The 10,593-nt window shown below is 47.6% G+C and overlaps 1 long non-coding RNA gene across 1 annotated transcript; it reads right to left on the bottom strand.

Moving 5' to 3' along the window:
• Nucleotides 1-503: 503 nt before the first annotated feature.
• On the bottom strand, nucleotides 504-3,202 carry LOC127629855 (uncharacterized). The gene is made up of 2 exons (XR_007968805.1): nucleotides 2,100-3,202; nucleotides 504-1,591 (listed from the first exon to the last, which is right to left on the bottom strand). It is a non-coding gene; the product is annotated as an uncharacterized LOC127629855 (long non-coding RNA).
• Nucleotides 3,203-10,593: the final 7,391 nt, after the last annotated feature.

Raw genomic sequence — 10,593 nt, 5'->3', positions numbered from 1 at the left:
AACGAGGAGGCTAAAGGCTACAGCCTCTAGCATCAGTTGCCAGTGCTCCTCTTAAGGCAAGGGGAGTGAGGTTTACATACTGCACAGCTACCTATCAGCTGGCTCCCATTTCACACATATGTATTCTCGAGTAAACTGACAGGCAATGTCTCTCTTAAAAAGGTAAATGGCTCTTTTAGATGAAAGACAGGACCTCATTTTAGTTGCCATATTTGTTGTTATGATTTCTCCCATACATGAGTGACCAGTCTCATCTTTATAATATTTCTGGTTAAACCAACAAAAGTAATTTTTAAAAGGTCAGATCAGGTAGAAATAGTTCCTTAAGGTAACAACTGGATTTTTTACTTTTTACAGTGAACCTGCTGAAATATGAGAAATAACATTTGTCATTCTGCTATGGTTTAATGCAATGATAAAAAACTTGATATGTGAGAAAGATATAATGACTTCAGTGTTATTATGTAAATGTTTTAGTATGCGAATCGCCAAGAAACAAAGAACAACATTGAGTTTTTATTAAAACACATACAGTATAATGTAGGTGGTGAATCGTCATTGCAATATAAACCTTTCTATTGTTTGGACATTTCCTGAGACTGATAGAGTCTAGGCAATTTTAATTTTTTTTACATCCGGTATCAAACTGTTTTTATGTCAACCCCATCACTCAGTTTGTCCCGTGTGCTCGTTGTCTGCTTAAGTATAATGAATTAAATGTATTGTTTGTAAAAATAAGCTACATAGAACTTTGACATGATTAAAGAGAGACTGCTAAGACTACCATTCCCCTTTTTTGTCTTTTTTTGTTTATTTGTTTTGTAGTCTTGAATAATTATTGTCTGAAATTGCTGAGGGTTTTAAGAGGTAACTCGCCATCTGGCTTTATTCACTGAAAAAGAGAACTTCTCAAACTGCAGTAGAGATCAGTTAATTGTATTCCTTACAAGCTCTTTAATATGGCAACTCTGAATAATAATGTTAAAATCACTTGAAGGGTGAAAGCCTCCCAGTTGTATTACTCCCATCCATTCATGGCAGAGTAAGTGTCTGGTTAAATTACCTCCTTTGCCAGCACAGATTTTTGTTCACTACTTCGCTTAACACGACACCCTTATCAGAGCCCGGTGTCTGTAATCTCCCCCTTGTCAATTTGCCATGCAATCACCACAAATTAAGATTAAACCCACACTGTTCTCTCCTGTATGATGAAATCATATTAACAGAAACAATCCAGTGGTCCAGCTGTGGAAATGCAATAACTTTTTGCCTTGTAAAACATTTGTTGCACTGATTAACTGGTATTGAATGTATTGGTCATTCATTATGTAATTTTGTATCTAATTTAATGCACTTGTGATTTACCTTATTTTGATGAAAATTACTACTTTCAGCTTTATAAAGGCCAAGCATCAGTGAAGACAGTCTTGGGGATTTAAGATTTGGCATTGCTTGTGGATTCCTGGCATCCATTGGTTCCACAACCTTAAGATAACAAAAGGCAGTTTTGTTGTGCAAGGGCATGAAAGCGTTGAAATTGTGCAATGACTGGCTGACAAGAGAAGCAGCTATGGTTCACATCTTATAATCACTGTTGAGAGAGAAGCACAACATGAAAATTTTAGTTAGTCAGAGCTAATCCAAATATAGTATTTCTTGTGAATTAAAACTTAAAATAAAACTACTGGAGGGATAGAAATGTCAGTTAAACAGACTTAAGCACTCATTGCTTTTAAAATTGGTTACTACTTAATGAAAATACAATTATAAAAATGATTCATTATGGACACAGTATACCATTTAGTCAGAAACAACCCACAATTGAAATCATTTTGCAGTGGAAATCCTGACATATATTGTGCAATCATGAGCGCTATGAGAGAAGCTCATTCACAACAACTTGCATTGTTTAGCACAGAAAACAATGGAAGTTCATGTAAAGCAATCATATGACTTCAGAAGACTTGGAAAATGACACACAACTTGCATGGGTTACTTTTATGATACTTTTCAGTCCATTTTAAGCTTTAAAGTGAGGCACTATGGACAACCATTGTTAGGGCTGTTGCAAAATGAAAATTCTCTCATCATTTACTCACCCTAAATTCATCATCCCAGGTATGTATGACATTCTTTCTTCTGCTGAACACATTTTAAGATAAATAGAAGAATATCTCAGGTAGGTCCTTAAAATGGAAGTGGATGGTGATTAGTCCTTTGAATCTCTAAAAAGAACAGACAGTCAGCATAAATGTCTTCCATATGACTTCACTGCTTAAATTAATGTCTCCTAAAGCGAAATGTTCCCTTTACAAAAAGCTTCACTATGATGCTGTGCTGAAGAGCGTTTTGGGAACACGTCTCAGTTGTGACCAGCTGTGAATATATATGCAACACTGACTGGAATGTATAGCCTCTGCCGATGTAATCATTGGACGCACATGGCGCAGTGGCTATAAATAGATGTGTCACCGGCGCATCATCAGATTTTTCGTCCTCAGAGCCATTCTGTGCTGTGTGCTATCACGAGCCTGGCAAATTTTCTTTCCACTGTTAGGAGTTAGATGGGGGGGAGGAAAAAAAAAATATATATAAATATGACAGAGGGTCAAGACAAACGATTCGTGTTTCCCTGCCTCCGCTCTATATCCGAGAGGGACGGCTTCAGTTTTGTTTGTCTGGGGGAAGAGCATGCTGCTCTCGCGTTGGGGCGGGGCGGGTGCGCGCATTGCGATCTGCTTTCGGGCAAAATGCTTTGCGCTCGCCTCGCTTACTTCCGGGAGTCAGCGCCCACTCCTTCATCGTGGGGCTCTCGCATATATCTGGCTGAGGAGCGAGAGACGGGTCCGTCCCTATCGCTCGCTCTCTCCCCAGATCCAGCTGATGCTTCTCGTAAGCCTGAAGCGCGCCTCGGCGCCTCTTCGTTTCACGAGGGGGCGCTGAACCTCTGTACATTCCACGCATAATAATAAAGCGGCTGAGAAATTACTCGAGGTGGTTACGCGGGCTGTGGCCAGACTACAGCTAGATTGGCCACGCGACCAAGAGACATTTGAGTGTGGGTGCTGCGCTCGACGAGCAAGCTTTTTCTGAGCTTCGTCGAGCCACAGATATTTCTCTCCGCGCGACCAAGCAAACAGCCCATGCTACTGGCCGGTCTATGTCTGCCTTGGTCAGCGCGGCGTGGCACCTTTGGCTCAACCTTTCGGGTATCAAGGACAAGGATAAAGTTTTCCTCTTTGATGCCCCGGTTTCGCCTGCTGGCATATTCAGAGACGCCATGAGCACGGTTATCTCCAGGTTCCAAGAGGTGAAAAGCCACGAGGAGGCCTTCGGGCAGTTCCTCCCTCGCCGCACTCAGGGGTCCGGTCCGTCGGCCACCCAGACCCGCCTCGGTACTGTTAGTAGGGAGGCTCAAAGGCAAAGTGTGACGAGTCGTGATCCTCCTCCCAGGAATTGGGGACAGTCTCGTCACCCTCAGCACCCCCAAAGAAAGACCTCAGGACCCTAATTTCTAAAAGAAGAAAACCCTGACGAAACCCTGTTCGCTTTCAGGGGCAAAGCCTTCCAGTATCGGGTTCTTCCATTCAGCCTAGACCTTTTTACCCGCACATTCACAAATGCATGATGCAGTGCCAGCTCCTTTGCGACTGAATTACATAGACAACTGGCTGATCTAGCGCAGTTCCAGGAACTGGGAGTTCAGCACAGGGATATCATCTTAGGTCATCTAGTTTCTCTGGGGTTGAGGCTCAACGCCAAGAAAAGCGTCCTCTCTCCCACTCAGAACGCTGTGTTTCGGGGGATTTCTGTCTTTTCTTGTATGGAGTTCGATCACAATGCGGGCACAACTGTCTCCCTCTAGAATCGAGTCCACTAAGAATACCCTGCGCGAAGTCAGGCTAGGTCAAGGTTGTACTAGGTCTCAGGATTTTTCCCAGGCAGAAGAGGACCTCTTCTCTTTAGCATGTGCTGATTATCAGACCAACAACGCTCTTGCATGTATCATACTGCTTAAATAATAACCCCCCCCCCAAAAAAAAAAAACATCAGAAACTAATATAAATCCTTCATCAATTACATGTTTTCAAATAAATGCTTCTCAGCAGTGGCTTAACAGGCAACTACAAGTAATCACTAGAATTAGAACTTCTTTGCAAACTTTTACGTATTAAACGGTCCACCAACTCAGTGTTAGACCCCCTGTAACAGAAGGTCCTGTTCATTTTCGAAGCCTGAACTCTCAAATGACATAGATTGAAAACAGGTCCCTGAAACAGGCAAGTGAAGCCAAAGAAAATCTAGATGTGGCCTCTTTGTTCACAGAGCTATTCTTCTTGTTTAACTAGCTGGCTGTCTTCACGCTTGGCTTATGATTTCTTTGGTGGTCCATAAAAGACTTAATGGCTAAAAATGGGTTAAAAGGTTACAGTGAGATTACACCATCCTCTAGCTTTCACTAAATGTGTGAATGTATGTGATGAGTTGGGGTTTAATTTTGTTAATCAAACATAAAATGGTTAATTCAATGTTATTTTTGCTATTTATTAGACTAAATACACAACAGGTATTTCAAATTCTGTGTCTTGGAAAAAACAGTGTCTGTTTTTCTTTCATTTATTTGCCACGTGGTAATTTCTTTGACTTCAAAATAGGTCCAAACTTCCTCTGCCATCTTGAAGAATTAACCTCAGTAACGCTTATCTTCTAGATTTTCATGGGTATTCTCAAAGTTGAACTGCAGGTGAGGTCAATCCCGAGGCAGAATAGATCCGAAGCAGCTGAGAGTTTTAATGTACTGGAGTTGCACAAACTGTGTGCGCTGTTTGGATAGGAGAATGGCCTTTCATTGCATTAAGACATTCCCGATTCATCAAAATAAGAATTAATGCATCCAACATTTTCTGGATTAGTTAAACATTTGACAATTGGTTTAGATCATTTGGCACCATGATTACAGTATAACAATGTTTTTTTAATGTGCACTGTGCAATGCTGAAAAACTTCACTTCCTTTTTTGTTGGTGTTTAACGTAATCGCTATTTAATGTTAGACCTGAAATGTGAAGTTATTTGTTCCCTATCGAGAGGTCTCTCCTATTGCGTAAGTAGCTTACGCTATGGGAAAACTCAGTTTCTCGAGAAATATTGAAGTCTTTATGTAAAACGCATTGCAGCTGCACAGCAGACAGCAATGAGCGAGGCAGCTCGGTCATTGGCTGTGCTGCAGCAACTTGCTCGAACCAATGACGGGGCGACTCTGAACGCGTGACCAATGGGCGTGTGCTTCGCGCTCGCGCGCTCAGAGCCCGCCAAGATGGGCGTGGCTTAGGGCTATATATTAGGCACCCCGTCATGAGAGTTCTTTAGATTTAATCTCCTTCAGCAAAGACCTTCTCTTCGCTGGATCCTCCGGATTGTTGGAGTCTTTCGCCCGCCGTCGAAAAGCCTACCGCTATATCCTTTTACTGCAAGCGCTCGCCTCTGCGACGCTTTTTGATTGAGTAAAAGTGTAATTTTTCAAGGCGTTGTTGCAAATGCCTTCAGCCTGCGCCTCGTGCAGAGGCCCTCTTCCTGACGGGGATCGTCACATCATTTGCACTCGCTGCCTGGGACCTGACCACGCAGAAGCTGCTATCACTCGAGGCGGATGCCCCGAATGTGACTCCCTGGGCCTCACCGAGCTGCGTGCTCGCTTTGCCACCTTCGCCGCGAACGAGCCTGCTACCACCGTGCTGCCGTCCCCTCTGTTCGAGCCGCGCAAGAAAAAGTGGCGCTCACGGAGGCCGCCAGAGCACACGGACTTCAGTGACGTCACGCCGGGCCAGTCCCCGCGTGTTTCACCACAGAACTCCCCGCCGCCAGTCCATTTCAACGCAGGCGGACCAGCACCCCTCCAACAGAGCGGTGGGTCTCGTCTCGTTCGGCGCGTCAGGGGACGACGGTGAAAAGGATGACAGCCTTTCCATTGATGCTGCATCCGACGACTGGCCGGGCTCGGCCTTCGACCCCGCGCCGTCGACATTAGCGGACATGAGCACGGGCACCAGCATGGACTCAGAGATCGTCCGCATCCTGTCTAAAACGGTAAGAGAGTTCACTGAACGCTTCACTGAAGCTCGGAAGGATTCGCAGGCTATGCGTCACTTCCTGCCCAAGCGCTCCAGCTCGTCAGAGAGCCGACAGAGACCGCCTCAGCAGCAGCAGCGAGCCAGGGCGGCGCCTCCCGTCTCCAAAACGTGTAAAACATTACACAGTCCCCTTACAGGCGGCTGGAAATGTCTGTACAGCAGTCAATGGGCCAGTCACAGAACTCGCTCACCTGCAATCAAACGCCGTTTTAACGGCAACACACAGAAATCACATTTTCTGCCTGTGTCACCAAGGGGTCACGTGTTCACACTAAAGTGCACATTCCAATGTAGATCGTGTGCCTATTGTCATGTATGCACCACTACACACAAGCACTGTTCCCACAGTTATAAACACTTCCCCAGTAAAAGCGGGAAATACTATAAAAGTAGCACGCGTGCCTGCTGCCTTGCATGCACCCCTACACACAAACACTGTATGCATAGCCAAAAAAAAACCCCGCCGCGAGCGGAAGACTTTATGAAAGTGGCGCGCGTGCCTACTACAGTATATGCACCCCCACCCATAAGCGCTGCCCATACAGTTTCAAACAGTTCTCTGTCTCATGCCGCAAACATCACAGATGTGATGCGCGAGCCAAGAGACTCCCGCTAAGAGCGGGAAGCTTTATGAATGTGGCGCGCATGCCTATTACGATGTATGCACCCCCACCCGAAAACTCTGTCCATACAGTTTCAAGCATTTCTCCGACTCATGCTGCAAGCATTTCGGAGATAGCGCACGTGCCTGTACTCTCACATGCACCCCTGCACTCGGCACTCAACACGGCTGCTCAGCGCGCACCTGCGCCTCTGAGAGCTGTAAACTCAGTGTTAGCACAAGGCAATTTGCCGGTGGGGCCAATACGTCACTGCGACACGCCCCCAGCCAGCATTCAGCCCATATCTGTGCGAGCAAAAGCCTGGGAAAAAATCCCCGACATGCCGAAATGGGTTTTGAACATAATAAAACACGGTTACTCACTTCAATTTGCTCGCAGACCACCCCGCTTTTCAGCGGTGGTCGAGACGAAAGTGAGGAAAGTGAGGTGTCACATGTTCTACGCACCGAGGTGCTCAAACTGATAGAGAAGGGCGCTATAGAAACTGTTCCTCCCTCTATGAGCAAGGCGGGTTTTTACAGCCGCTATTTTCTCGTCCCGAAAAAGGACGGTGGCCTCCGCCCCATCCTAGATCTCAGACATCTGAACAAAGCTTTAATGATTCGCTCGTTCAGAATGTTAACAACCAAACATATCCTCGCGTAAGTTCGCCCCGGGGATTGGTTTCTATCAGTGGATTTGAAAGACGCTTACTTTCACATTCCGATAGCGCCTCATCACAGGCCTTTTCTGAGATTCGCTTTCGAGGGACAGTCATACCAGTACACGGTACTACCATTCAGCCTATCATTGGCCCCCCATACATTCACGAAATGTATGGACCCGGCACTTTCCCCCCTGAGACAGCGGGGAGTGCGAATACTGAATTACCTCGACGATTGGCTAATCATAGCACAATCAGAGGGTCAGTTAACGACGCACAGATCTTGGATTATCAGCCATCTAGAATGCCTGGGTCTGAGAATCAATTTTGCAAAGAGCGTGCTATCCCCCAGCCAGAATATCTCTTTTCCGGGAATAGTGCTAGACTCAGTGCAGATGACAGCGCGCCTCTCATCAGAGTGCGCGCTCTCTATTCGACGCCTTGCAACATCATTCAGAACGGGCGCGCGCACCCCCGTCAAACGATTTCAAAGAATGCTCGGTCTCATGGCCTCGGCATCAGCTGTACTCCAGCTAGGATTGTTGCACATGCGTCCTCTCCAGCGCTGGCTCAAGAGCCGTGTCCCCACTCACGCGTGGCGCTCGGGCCACTTTTTGATCAGAGCGAATCACGGCTGTATAAAAGCCCTGATGCCCTGGAAAGCCGTCAACTGGTATCAAACCGGCGTGAGTCTGGGCGTGAATACGCAGAGAAAAATGATCACGACAGATGCCTCCAAAATAGGATGGGGGGCCCTTTACGAGGGCAGGCCTGTCTCCGGCTTTTGGTCAAACCCGGAAAAGCGCCTACATATAAACTGTCTGGAAATGAAAGCGGTCTCCTTGGCCCTCAGAGCCCTGCTTCCGTACCTGAAAAACGAACACGTCCTGGTCCGAACGGACAACATGACGGTAGTTTCGAATATAAATCGCCAGGGTGGACTCAGGTCGAGCTCCCTGCACTCTATGGCCAGGGAGCTCATCTTATGGTCACAGCACCACCTGCGCTCGCTGAGAGCAGCGCATGTGCTAGGCGCCCTGAACCAGGGAGCGGACATGCTGTCCAGAGACAAGGTTCTCCCAGGAGAATGGTCTCTCCACCCCCTGACGGTTCAGTGGTTATGGCAAACCTTTGGCGAGGCAGAGGTCGACCTCTTCGCCTCCAGGGAAAATGCGCACTGCCCCCTTTTCTTCTCAAAGAGCACGGACGCGCTCGCCCAAGTCTGGCCGAGCCGCCCCTTGTATGCTTTTCCCCCGATCGCGATGCTACCTCAGGTCATCAGTCGGATCAGGGAAGTGAAATGTGCAGTGCTCCTGGTAGCCCCACTCTGGAAAAACCAGACGTGGTTTCCAGAACTGATGCAGATGATGCAATCTGCCCCATGGCCGATTCCGTTGAGGCTAGACCTCCTCAGGCAGGAAAACGGGATGAGTCTTCATCCCCGCCCCGATCTGTGGGCCCTCCATGCATGGCCCCTCAACGGGTTCCTGAGAACCTCCCCAGTGGAGTTTTGAGAACCATCACTGAGGCGCGAGCGCCCTCTACAAGGCGCTTATATGCCCGAAAGTGTTCAGTGACTGGTGTGATACCAACAGCTTGAACCCCAAATCGTGCGAGATACCAAGTGTACTCGCCTTTTTTGCAAGAGCTGCTGGAGGCGGGCCGCACACCCTCCACGCTCAAAGTCTATGTGGCTGCCATAGCGGCGTCACACAATCCTGATAAAGGACGTTCATTAGGGAAAAACGACCTAATCATTCGTTTCCTAAGAGGCGCTAGGAGGATGAACCCTCCTCGCCCCCCCTCGGTGCCGATCAGGGACCTGGCCACGGTCCTGGACGCACTCAAGAGTGCCCCGTTCGAACCTCTCCGAACCGTGCACCTTAAACAGCTCTCGCTCAAAACTGCGCTCTTGGTGGTGCTCGCCTCAGTCAAGAGAGTGGGCGACCTGCACGTGCTGTCATCAAGTGCTGCTTGCCTGGAATTTGGACCTAACGACTGCAGAGTTGTCCTTAGGCCAAAGCACGGGTATATTCCTAAAGTGCTCTCCACACCCTTCAGAGTACAGGTGATATCTCTGGCAGCCTATCGTCCCCAGCAGGCGAAGCGACGCTAATTTACTCTGCCCGGTCAGGGCGCTCAGAGTATATTTGGAACGTTCTGCCCTGTTCAGACAGACAGAACAATTATTCGTATGCTTTGGCGGCCGCACTAAAGGTCTCGCAGTTTCAAAGCAAAGAATATCGTGCTGGATAGTGGATGCTATAGCGCTGGCTTATGAAGCCAAGGGCCTTCAATGCCCCTTAGGCGTCAGAGCTCACTCTACGAGGAGCATGGCCTCCTCGTGGGCGTGGTCGAGTGGGATACCCATTGAAGATATTTGTGCGGTGGCAGGCTGGGCCTCACCTTCGACATTTATCAGGTTTTATAACCTACAGGTCCCCTCATTGCATTCCAACATTCTATCAGCCTGACTATAGAATGGACTAGAGTATGTATATGCTGAGCATTATCTCCTCCCTTATAGGTCCGTCTCTGACTGACTTAAAGGATTTTTTATGCATATCAGTACATAAAAAACTCAGTACATAAGATATGTGCTTGTGTTTGTACTATGAGCACCCCACCATGGACCACCTTGGAAGGCTCTATACTATCCCATTATGTAGCTCGCCGTTGGCCGGCTCGTGGAATAATCACTTTGCTTTAAGGCTCAGGCATCTGCCTCTGGCTTTATAGAGCGAAGTCCGCATGCACGGCGTTTTGCATGGTGTTCCCATAGCGTAAGCTACTTACGCAATAGGAGAGACCTCTCGATAGGGAACGACTCGGTTACTAACGTAACCTCGGTTCCCTGAGAGGAGGGAACGAGTATTGCGTAAGCTGCCGTGCTAGTACTTGGTCAGTTCGCTTCAGTTGATTGAACCTAAAGAACTCTCATGACGGGGCGCCTAATATATAGCCCTAAGCCACGCCAATCTTGGCGGGCTCTGAGCGCGCGAGCGCGAAGCACGCGCCCATTGGTCGCGCGTTCAGAGTCGCCCCGTCATTGGTTCGAGCAAGCTGCTGCAGCACAGCCAATGACGAGCTGCCTCGCTCATTGCTGTCTGCTGTGCAGCTGCAATGCGTTTTACATAAAGACTTCAATATTTCTCGAGAAACTGAGTTTTCCCATAGCGTAAGCTACTTATGCAATA

The sequence above is a fragment of the Xyrauchen texanus genome, chromosome 36 (genome assembly GCF_025860055.1).
Source record: "Xyrauchen texanus isolate HMW12.3.18 chromosome 36, RBS_HiC_50CHRs, whole genome shotgun sequence".
Lineage (NCBI taxonomy): Eukaryota > Metazoa > Chordata > Actinopteri > Cypriniformes > Catostomidae > Xyrauchen > Xyrauchen texanus.
Note: the sequence above shows the minus strand (reverse complement) of the source record. Positions and strands in the feature narration are given on the sequence as shown.